We start from the raw sequence: 12,492 nt of genomic DNA, 5'->3' as shown, positions 1-12,492 counted from the left end.
CATCCTTGTGCTCATCCTCCATGCTCCCCTTAGTACCAAAATTCTGAATTTTGTGTTAATCATTTCCTTAATTTTCTTTACAGTTTACATATATGTGTATTTTAAATATAAATTAAACATTTCCTCTTATGAACTGTATGTAAACTTCATATAAATGGACTGATACTCTGTATTTATTCTTCTGTGATTAGTTTTTTTGTTTAACATTATTCATCCATGTGGGCACACAGAGAAAAGGCCCATTTGTTTTCCTGCTGTATAAGAGGCCATTAAATTAAGATGCTACAATTCATTTATCCATTCTACATCAAAGGATAATTGGTTAATTTCCAGTTTTCTGTTATTAAAATCAAAGCTGCTATGAATATTCTGGTCTATGTCTCTCAGGATACAAGTTACTTACATTTCTCAAGAAGTTCCTAAATTTTGTTGAATGGAAGTGATGAGCTAGCATCCTCATGTTGTTCCTGATTTTCAAGGAGCTTTAAAAAATATTTCACCATTGAATGTGATGTTTACCATTTATCAGGTTAAGTAAGTTCCATTCTATTCTGAGTTTGCTAAGAATTTTCATGAATGGTTGTAGAATTTTATTGAATGATTTTTTGATATGTATTAAGATGACATACATGTTCCTTTTCTAATCAGTTGATATGAGGAATTACATTAAATAGTTTTCTAATAATGCTTCTAGGGATAAACACAAATTTATGATACATCATTTAAAAACTCATTGCTTAATTTGGTTTGCAAATGTTCTTTTTACTTGTTAATGTTCTAGATATTTGAATGGTGTGTGATTTTATTTCCTTATACTGTGTGTCAAGTTTTAGATCCAAGGGTAATATTGGGCTTGTAGAAAAAATTGGAACTATTCCCTCTTTTTTTTTCATTGTCTAAAAGAGTTTGTATATTTTGGAATTGAATATTTGGTGTAACTTATATGCATAATCTTCTGGTCTAGTGTTTTCCAGTAGAAATAATGTTAAATTACTGATTTCATTTTCTTCATGGTTATAGGACCATAATTCTTTCCATGGTTATAAAATTATCTTCTCTAAAGTTAGTTTTGATAACTTATATTTATAGAATGTTCATTTTATCCACACTTTAAAATTTATCTACATAAATTTATAATTTGGCCTTATTATCAATTAACTTCTTGTGCATTTACAAGTTGTATATTTATTTTTATAATGTCATTTTTTTGTCATCAATCTTGTTAATTCATTATTCTTTTCAAAGAATGAACTTTTGATGTTGGTGAACCTCTCTCTTTTTTTTGGTTTTCTCTCTTATTAGCATTTTTTAAAAAAATATATTATATTGATTTTTTACAGAGAGGAAGGGAGAGGGATAGAGAGTTAGAAACATCGATGAGAGAGAAACATCGATCAGCTGCCTCCTGCACACCTACTGGGGATGTGCCCACAACCCAGGTACATGCCCTTGACCGGAATCAAACCTGGGACCTTTCAGTCCACAGGCTGACGCTCTATCCACTGAGCCAAACTGGTATGGCAGCATTTTTTAATCTTAATTTTTTTCCATTATATCTGGGTTTACTTTGTGGCTCTTTTCCCAAATTTTACAGTTAATGATTAACACACTAGATATTTTTCTAATATAGACATTCAAGTCTATAAATTTCTCTTTAAGTACTACTTTAGCCTCATCTCACATATTCTGCTAAGTAGTACTTATATTATCATTTAATTTCCATTATTATTTATTCTTTGACCCTTAGGTTATTTAAAAGTGGATTTTTAAATTTCCATATGCATGGATTTATCTTTTTATAATGGATTTGTTTATAGTCTGTATGATAAAATGCATTCTTTAACATTTGTTGAGACTTGCTTTATACCCTAGAATATGATTAATTTTAATAAATTTTTCCTGTCTCCTTCAAAAGGAATTTCTACTCTCTAATTGTTGGAACAGTATTCTACATAAGTCCTTGAAGTCAAGCTTATTCATTATGTTATTATAGTTTTCCATATTTCACTGAAAACTGTAAGTAAAAATTTCCTACTTTGATGTAAATTTTTATATTTCTCATTATAATACTGTTAATTTGTTTTTCATATTTGAAGCTATATGTTCATTACATATAAACTCAACATTACAATTTCCTGAGGAATATTAACTCTTAAGAAAATTCCACATACTGATTTATTCCTGGCATATTATTTTTGTCTTTAATTCTATTTTTATTTGATGTTATTATTATATTAATGAAGGCTTTCTTTAGGTTCATGTTTGCCTAGAATACCCCCCCCCCCAATCGTTACTTTCAACCATTGTGTGTCTCTTATAAACACATATATAGTTGGATTTTGTCTGATAGTGTGTGTTTTAATCTAGTTTGACAATATCTGCCTTTTAATAGGGAAGAGTAATAAAATGAATTGATATTTGTTATAGAGCTCTCTGGATTCATTTCTACAAGTTTATTTTGTGGTATCTCTTCCCCTTTTCCTGTATTTCTTCTATTACTACTTTTCTTTCTTGATTTTGTGAGGATTTTTTGGGGGAAATTTTCTCTCTGTTTGCAGTTCTTTTTTCTCTCTACAAGCTTAGAAATTATAGATATATGCACCTCCCATCACTTGGAGCCAGGAGAAACAAGTCTTATGTGGTGTGGTATTCCCCCCCCCCCGCCACCCCCCCCCCCCCCAAAAAAAGAAATTCAACTAAGAATGTCACTCTTTGGGCTCTTGCTTTTTGGATTTCTGTAAGGATACCAGTTTCAGCCTCCCATGCTGCTCAAGGTCCAGGCTTCCACTCCTGCCCATCTCTCTCCCACAATGCATAGCTCTAAAACCTAAAACACAAAATGCCAGCTCTAGGATTTGCTTATCTCTGTGAAGTAGAGCTATTCTGGATGCCTTTTTAAAAAATATTTTTATTTTAAATTAATTAATTATGTTAATCCACACCCAAACATATTTTTCCATTGATTTTTAGGGAGAGGGAAAGGAGAGGGAAAGACAGAGAGAAACATTGACGTGAGAGAAACAAATGGATTGGTCGCCTCCTGCATGAGTCCTGACCAGAGCCCAGGGAAGGGAGGAGCCTGCAACCAACACAGATGACCTGACTGGAATCGAACCTGGGACCCTTTGATCAGCAGGCGGACGCTCTATCCACTGATCAAAACTGGCTAGGGCAGTATTTTTTTTCATTGTTTTTAGATAGAAAGGGCGAGGGATAGAGAGATAGAAACATCAATGAGACAGGCACATCATCGATCAGCTGCCTCCTGCACATCCCATATTGGGGTTGAGCCTGCAACCCGGGCATGTGCCCTGATCAGGAATCAAACCGGTAACCTCTTGGTTCCTGGGTCAACACTCAACTGCTGAGCCATACCTACCAGGTTGGATGCTTTTTGATTTTTTTCTTTCTATCTATCTATCTATCTATCTATCTATCTATCTATCTATCTATCTATCATCTATCTATCATCTATCTATCTATCTATCTATCTATCTATCATCTATCTATCTATCTATCTATCATCTATCTACCTATCACCTATTTACCATCTAGCTAGCATGTTTAAGTGCAAACTGAACATCTAGCCATTCATCTTGCTAGAAGGCTAGGCTTTGGTTCTGATGCAATCATTTCCTAATGTAGTTTTGACAGGTTTATGCAAGTCTGGGACAAAGGGGGAAAAGTAATATATTTGATTTGTATGTCTCCTGAAAAATTTGAAGAATTCTGCTCTCAGATGATATTTAGGGATCAAGAAATCAAAAGAATTAACCCTAATAAAATGGTTTACTTCCACTATGTATATTATTTTCATATTCCCCCTTTATTTAATCTTATAATGACTCCATAGGTTATTACTATCCTCATTTTATAGAGACCACATTTTAAGGTTTTTAAATTACTGAATTGTGATTCAAACTTTTGCCTGTCTAATTCCAGAGCCCATGCCCTTTATCCCCAAATCATGCTGCCTTGCCTTCAACAGAGAGCTCCGAGGGATTCTTTTCAGAGCTGGTAGGAACAACCCCAGTTAGGCTTTCACTGGTAATTTTTATAGCAAACAATGCAGCTATTTACCCAGTATTGGTTAGAACTCTGCTAATTGCTAGCACTCATTCTGTTGGCAAGCATGCTATTTATCAACTCCAAAAAGAGTCCAGATTGTGGGAAAACATAAACAAATGCTTTCAAAGCCAAACCTTTGCTTGGGTCCTAGTGTCAAGCAATTTTTGTTTTTAATTACCATTTTTACTTTTGACCAAATATCTCATATTTAACACCCTATAAACCTCTGAGAGTAATTAAGCCTTCCCAAAAAAAACAACAAAAAACCTCCTGTCAGTTCCCATGCTAAATGTCATAAAATCATGCATCTGTTTATGCAAGAGCATATGTAGCCCTGCAGGCTAAGCCTAGGCTGTTATTAGAGGCCACCTTGCCAGGTCTAATGGATGACCCAAGAGTGTCATAGATAAGCCAATCTTATTTTATGTCTGTGCTTTCTCACTTGGGATCTTACACAGGCAACAGGCTCGGGAAAGGCTCTCTGTGTCTTCCCACATGTCTCCCTTTCCCTAGCTGAACTTGAATGTCTAAGGTGGGTCCAGGAGAGCTCCAGTATCTGAGTGGCTTAGAGAACAAACCACACAGAGGGCACGCGGGCATGCTTTCATTGTCACTGGCTGCCTCACCACTGAAACATAACCATTTCTACTTAAAACCAGGTTGGAAGCAACATAACCAGAAACAGTTCACTCTGGAGCTATATGGGAAGGGGTTAGAGTTCGGATCACTATAATTTGGAGGTTAGTGATCACAAATGCAAAACCAAGTCAGACAGGTTTTCTCTTCCGAGGCTTCATACATGATCAAAGGGACCCACGTGGCAGTATAAAGGGAAGGGAAGGGAAGTAGGGTGCATTGTTTCCATTACATGTAGCCGTGTGTATATGCAACATGGTGCATAAGATCTTGCCATACCCCAGGTTACCAAAGACTGTGCTAAATCCTTCTTTGTGCAAAGTTGGCCCCAAAATACACTTTAGAAAAAAACAAAGTATTAGCATGCTCTCCCAGTGGGTGTCTCTAGCTCTGTTGTGAAAATGAAATGGGTGTGTTTATATAATCTGGGAATTTAGGGGAAAAAATTACACAATTCTGTGTAATTTTCCCCTAAGAGTTGAAATTGAACAAAAATCAAGTGCACATCTGGGTCTGGAGCTGCTTTAACCTCTGATGCAAAAATGAAGATGAATTCCAAGTGATCAAAAAGCTCAACAGTGCTCACCACTGACAATTTTTTTCCTGTTGGAATGAAAAACATAACGTTTTTCCAAAATATAAATTGCAATCATCTGGTGTTAGTTTTATTATTTTTAAGACCTTCCACTGATCAGACCAATAGTCTTTTATTACTGATTGAATACACATGAAAATAAAAAAAATACCCTAACACCTTCCAATCCTTTAAACTGGAATGGATATCTACATGAAACTGGGGTGTGCCCTGGGGTATTTTAATATTAGGGAATAACCAAACATTACCATCTTCCCGTTAATGTTTGTGATGAAGGTTCATAGGAAATGGTTACATGAGAAGTGGTGCAAACACGGTGTCTCTTTAAACTTGGTTTGAATCACCCATTTCTGGTCCACATTTGAATTATGGTTTGAACTGTGGCAAAGACTGTAGCTGTCAGATATGGAACCAAAACAACTAATTCTCCCACCATTTCCTTGCTTTGACATTGTGCGGTGCACTGTCAGTGCTCTCTATATGTCAGAGGGAAGAAATAGAAAGTCGATTTTAACACTGTAATCTGGACATGAGTATTTGATGCATTTCTTGAGATCCATGCAGCACAAATCCTGTTCCCTGTGAGGCTGAGATTTGTTTCTTTTTGGGGCAGTTTGGCCTGTGGCATTGACTTTCACCAAAGAGGTGGGTGTTTAAGACAACATGAGCACAGACTACAACACACTCAAACACACAGACATACCTGACTTGCCTTGGCAAGTTTCTCATCTGCAAATATTTCCCTTCTGAAGAATGCTACTGAGACTCAGAGTTGACCCCTAGCCCTTTCTCTCCACCTGTACATGGGACTGCGGTGAGGAAGGGCGGGGGGCGGGGGGCACAATAAATGCTTGCAGGCTTTGCTCTGTTGCAAGTACCCACGTAAACCACAAAATCAATAGACATAACATTTTCTTTAGCTGAGCAAGGAATTCCAAAAGCAAGTCCCTGTGTAAATGATAGCACAGTGTCTTCATTCTTAGTCAAAATATACTTCTGAGTCCAGTTGTTATGGTGTTACAACCAAAGCAAAACCTCCCCCTGGTGCCATCTTGTAGCCAAGCAACTCACAGAGCAGCACAATCACTCAAAGCACATTGGGCTTATCTCCAATCAGCGCATCGCCCACTCTCTGCTACAAGAGCAAGGATAAACTTGAGTTCCAGATAGAATCAAGGACAAAATTGTTGTCATTGATACCTCCTGGGTGAGATACAGCTCTCGACAGGAATGTGCCAAAGGTGGCCGGGATGCTGCTGATCGTATTTAATGACCTGGAGGGGGCTATGACACTGAACTATCAAGCTTAGGAGAAATAAAAAATTGTAGCTCTGCTTCCTAAAGCAAGCCCCAAGCACCAGCAACAGGGAAAGAAAGGGCTCAAGCATTCTTCAGAAATGAGAAGCAGCTAGTTGGATCCTAGCTTCCAGGAAACAAACAGAAATGGGGACAGGAGGTTATTTTCTCATTAGGCAACTGAGGCATCTCAGCTACAGTACCACCTATGTACTGTGCCTCAAGCACTTTTAGGGGGCGGGGGAGGTCCTCTAGAAATGCAGTTCTTAATAACTTCAGGCTATCTTAGACACTGCACAGGGGCAGGGATCTCCATTCTTTCAGTTGAAGTGGCAGAGGTGTACATTCGGGGTCCCCAAGCAGAAACTACAAGGCCACCCTCCTCTGGCCCATGTTAATGGGTACATCCTCATCATAGTCTTAGCCAGCGGTTCTCAACCTGAGGGTCGCGGCCCCTTTGGGGGTCGAACGACTCTTTCACAGGGGTCACCTAAGACCATCGGAAAACACATGTATAATTACATATTGTTTTTGTGATTAATCACTATGCTTTAATTATGTTCAATTTGTAACAATGAAAATACATCCTGCATATCAGATATTTACATTACGATTCATAACAGCAGCAAAATTACAGTTATGAAGTAGCAACGAAAATAATTTTATGGTTGGGGGTCACCACAACATGAGGAACTGTATTAAAGGGTCACGGAATTAGGAAGGTTGAGAACCACTGGTCTTAGCAGTACCTTGTGTCTCTACGAATACCTTGTATTGTTAAAACTCATTCATGTGCGATCTACATTCAATTTCAAAAACAGTTAGTGGCGATAGTAGGGCAAATACCATGATTTCCCTTGAACAAATATGGAAACTGAGGCACTGAGGTCAAGGGATTAGATTATTCTAGAATTGAAAGGGTCCTAAGAGAACTCATTTAGGCCTCTGTTTATCAGATGAGGAAACAGAGGATGAGAAGGATCACATGGTGAGTTAGTAAGAGAGGGAGAACAGATTCCACAGAGACTCGGAATCCAGTGCTCATTTAAAATGTAGCATGACACACATCTAGAGAGGAGGTCCCCTTCCTTCGAGGATGCTCCTGTGTGCAGTGGCTGGAGGCCCAGCAATGCAAAAGCTCCAAGGCAGGGACTCCTTCTCTCTTGCTCACCATTTTGTTATCAGTTCCTAGCACGGAGCCCAGTTGTGCCAGGTAGGCAATAATGCTAGGTGAATGAGTGCTGGTCTTCTAATTAGGTACTAGGCCTTTTTAGGAGTAGATTGCTGACATTTGGCATAAAGTGACAATCTCTAAACCAGAAAGAAAAGAGGATATATCATCTACATGCCAGTTGTCTCTACAAATGATGTCATTCACCTAGAAGTCGCTTAGAAACCTCAGTTGGGTGGGTAGGGGTTCTGAACCAGGCCTAAGACAAGCTGCTAGACTACTGTGAGTAGCAACAAAACATGGTGACCTTAACTACAGACTCTACTGAGTATGAATGGTTATGAATGGTTAAGAACGCTCCCCAAATTTCTAAACCACTTTCTCCTCTATCCTCCCTAAAATTGGCTTATCATCCACTTTTCTACATTATAGGCTACATTATGGTCCTCACCAGGGGGTCATTTCAAACTACAGTTTACCCTTGAACAATGTAGGGGTTTAGGGCACTGAACCACTTCACACAGTCAAAAATCTGCATATAACCCTTGACCAATAACCTAAACTGTCAATTAACACATACTTTGTATGTTGTATTATGATATATTCTTATAATAAAGCTAAAGAAAAGAATATTAAGATAATAAAAAATACATTTACAACATTTATTGAAAACATCCATGTATAAAGTGGACCCATGAGGCTCAAACCCCCGTTGTTCAGGGTCAACTGTGTGTCTCCTCTCCTACCATCTAGGTAGAGAAAGCCACTGTTACACACAGGAGTTGTATCCTTCAGGAGCTTTTGGCAGAAGTGAGGTCAATACAACTGAAGAAAGGCATTCATGATGTCAGTTTTCACGCAAGTTACTTGGGGAAAGGAATGAGTCATTGGAGCTGAGTGACAGTAGATGGTAATAGCCTAATTTGTCTTGGTTACAGTTTATTGGGTCCTTCACTTCTTTGTGACCATATGGTCTAAGTAAAAATGATTACTTCCTTTTTCCGGAGAAGAAATCAAGGTCTGGAGTGGCTACCTCACATCTCAAGGTCAACATCTGGGAGGGCTTGAACTCCAGGCTTCTCTCTTGTTCTTCCCATCTTCCTCAGGACATGAGGTCCAAGGAAGGTAAAGTCTTTCTTCCTCTGACCTTTCTCTATAGGCCACTGTGAAGGTTGCCTGCTGAGCAGGTGGAAAGCTGGCCTCCAGCAGCTGCCTTTTCCTTCCATGGTCCAAAGAACTTCTGTGTAAACCCAACCTGTCAGTCTCCTGCCATTCATTTCTCTTGCTTTACAAACATACAGTATGTTACTCTAAGCTTGCAGAAATTTAAAGTTGAAATTCAAATGAACCCTGGCAGTAAGTAAATGCTGTAACTATAGGGGAGCTTTTTATTCTTTATGACAAAGAATAATAATATTTGAAATAATACAATTCAAACATTATTGGAATTGGCTGAAAGGACAGGAATTGGCATTTGGATGCTTCAGTCAACACCATCCAGGCTGGAAATTCAGGGACGAGGTGCAAGTTTTCAAAACAAATATGACTATTTTTAGCATGCAGACTGTTTTCATTAGCTGTGGTTCCCTGCAACCTTTTTTTATTTTTATTTTTATAGTAGCCAGATATATATTTTTTCTTTTTTCCCCTTTAAGCATATCATTTAAGCCTAAATTAAGCATCAGGTAGGAGCTGGTCAACTGCTCTCATGGATAAAATACATGAACAATAAAAATTCAATGAGCCTGAATACATCACAAATAAAACCTAGTTCTGAGTGTGGTTGCGTGTGGAATTTCACTTTATCTTGATGTCTGGCGGAGGCTCATGGAGAAAAGCACACAGCGCTCCTTCTCTGGCACTTCCCCTTGAGAGAATGTTGTCTCTGCGTAAAAACAAGATACTGCTTTCCAGACATCTTTAGATCTTCCTCCTGATGTGTTAATGGCACCTTTTGGGACATCAATCAACAAATATGGTTTGAGTTCTTGCTAGGAGGTCACAACCACACCAGGCATGCAAGGGATATAAAATCCTAAGTGAGAGGTTCTTATTCTCTAGGTACTTAACGGGTAGTTTTGAACAGTGAGCACATAGCCCAAATGGTCTATTTCTTGCTGCTAAACCCATGAAAGAGGCTGCTAATCCATCACAGCATCCTTCTCGTAGACTCTGTAAGCAGCCTTGTGATTGTCCTCTGACCAGCCATACCCAACCCGAAACAGCACGTGAGATGCAGCCCATGGACCATACCTGAAATGATTTGTGAGACAAAGGAAAAGACAAGAGTAAAAATGACCAAGCACTAAACTCTTGGGAAGGGAGGTAGGTACATCTTCAACCCCAGTGATGACCTTCTCTAAAGAGGAAGGGTTGCCACTGGGTCTTGTTCAAACGGCTAGAACTGGGAGAGATGGAGGAAAACAGAGGAACAGATGCCAAAGAGCAGATGTGTGGACAGAGGAAATGAAAATGGAATATGAATATGAATATGGAAAAGGGGTTAGAGAGTAGGGTTCATTATCTGTCCATTTCGTTCAGAAACTTCCCCTATTTCGGTATGTTTCCATTCATAAGTTCCAACCAATGGTATCTGGTCTGTGGATGCCTGCTGGCACCCAAAAGTGAAATGTATCATATTCTGGAAGGTGTGTGAGCTCATTTTCAAAGAACAAAGATGACTCTGAGTCATACTTTTTGTGCCAATAAAATGGGTAAACTAAAGGTGACTTTAAAATACTGCCAAATCATCCCTCCACCAAGCTCATTAAAGAAAGCCTCCCCAAATACAGTCCTCTACATTCATTATGGGCAACTCAGATGGTTACTTCTTGCTCCCCTGGATGAGAAAATGAAGGAAGTTCCAGGTTTCTTGCACTTCTTGAAAACAGATGAAAGAATAAGCCGATCTCCGCCTTTTACAGTTGGGGTGTGTACCTGGCTCGAGGTAGAACTGGCTAGGATGACCTCGTATCTTCCCTTCAAGCAATAGCATTCTATACATTTTCACACTGAACTGGACAAGAATCAGCATATCCTGTTTTGAACATCTGCACAATTAGATTGAGGAATTACTCTGGTTGCCTGATCTTTATCCCTAAGGAGTGTGAAATGGTTCCATAAGATGTTTTCTATCTAAGGGAAATGATGGTGTAAAATTCATTAAATTCTCCTGAAATTGCCGGAGGGACACATATATACTCAGCATCATTGTCTTCTAGAAAATAGGCTTTGGAGAATCTTGGAGAAGTACTGGATAACAATTCATCTGTTGCTGAAAAGGACATGATCACAGGCGGATAAATGACCTGGCCAAAGTTCCTCCTAATTCCCATGTGGGTGCAGAAGTGTGTGGATGGGCGCCATACCCTATTATATTCAGGCAGGCGCCTTCTGATATCTGACTCCATTTCTCTGCTCCTAGCTATGTTTGTTTAGGAAGGTCAAAGAAAGAGTTTGGAATATCAGTTGTAGGAATGTACTTTGGGACTGGATCTCCCAAATCTGAGCAGTTTGTAAATCCATTTTGCCCAAACTGCACAATGGGCACTCATGAGTCTTGCATCAACTTTCCATCATATATCTACTAGCCCCATGATATAGCAATCTTTCAACCTGGGAAGGATATAGGGTTTTTTTTTTTTTAAAGGAGTGGGCAAGCAGAAAAAGCCCAACAACCCATCTAGCAGCTTGAAGGTTTGTTGTATTTAATAAACTATGATGACTGTTGGCATTAAAAAATAAGTAACTCATTATATTCTCTCAGGTCACTGTGGCATCAACAGTCTTCCCTGTAAACCTTCTCCCTATTCCATCACCATCCCTCCAAAGGGGACCTACTAATTTGAATGGCACACTTAAAAACCTGTCCCACTACCGAGGATGGGCATAGTGGAAATGGCACAGGTTTTGGAGACAACAAGGCTTAGTTTCAACATCAGATCAGCCTGTTTCTATGTGACAACAGGCAATTTCTTTAATTTGTTCAGTCTTGGCTTTCTTGTCGATAAGCTGGGAATGAGAATTTACCAATGTCACAGAGTTATTGCAGAGATGGTCTGGTATCTGGCACAGGGTGCATGGACAATAACTGGTAGCTGACCCTGAGAAAACCCTTGTTGGAGACTTGGAGAAAGACAGGCATGGCTGGTGGTATCACCGTGGTGCCTGAGTTTGGTGGCTGGGATTAAGCCTACGTTAGAAAGCCGTGTTGGACTTCTTTTTCTGAGATGTTGTGCATTTTCTTGTCATTTGGGGGCCTATTCATTTCTGAATGTGGTCTGTTTCCTGTTTCTCATCAATCCCTCTTCCTTCCTTCTGAAACCCATCCAACCTTTGTTTTCTTCCCAGCATCTTTAAGGAACATAATAAAGGCTAACACGACCACTCCCTTTCCCTAAGAAGATGAGAACATTTGCTTCCTTTACCCCTAAGGCAATGTGTCATAAGCTGGCAGGGTTCTCCTGTTCTTTTGAACTGGGAAGCTAGGCTGGTGGGACCAGGAAGTTGTGAGCATGAACAGGATGGATTCAAGGAGGAGGGGTGGCTCTCTGAGAAACAGCTGGATTTGCAGCTCTAGAGTAACACCTCTGCACTGGAAGAACTGGGTAGAGCTGTGAGAATGGCAAGGAAGGAATGAAGAAGTCAGTTTAGGGATCCACCATCTAAGTACCTACCATAGCATCTACATTTAGAAGCAAAACTTGGTTTCTTTGGTGGGTATTCC

General features: G+C 39.2%; 1 protein-coding gene across 1 annotated transcript in view; it reads right to left on the bottom strand.

The window, feature by feature from the left end:
* SAMD12 (sterile alpha motif domain containing 12) overlaps positions 1–12,492 on the bottom strand; it is a 346,079-nt gene that overhangs the window by 70,925 nt on the left and 262,662 nt on the right. The window lies entirely within an intron of this gene.

Source organism: Myotis daubentonii, chromosome 17 (assembly GCF_963259705.1).
Source record: "Myotis daubentonii chromosome 17, mMyoDau2.1, whole genome shotgun sequence".
Taxonomy (NCBI): domain Eukaryota; kingdom Metazoa; phylum Chordata; class Mammalia; order Chiroptera; family Vespertilionidae; genus Myotis; species Myotis daubentonii.
Note: the sequence above shows the minus strand (reverse complement) of the source record. Positions and strands in the feature narration are given on the sequence as shown.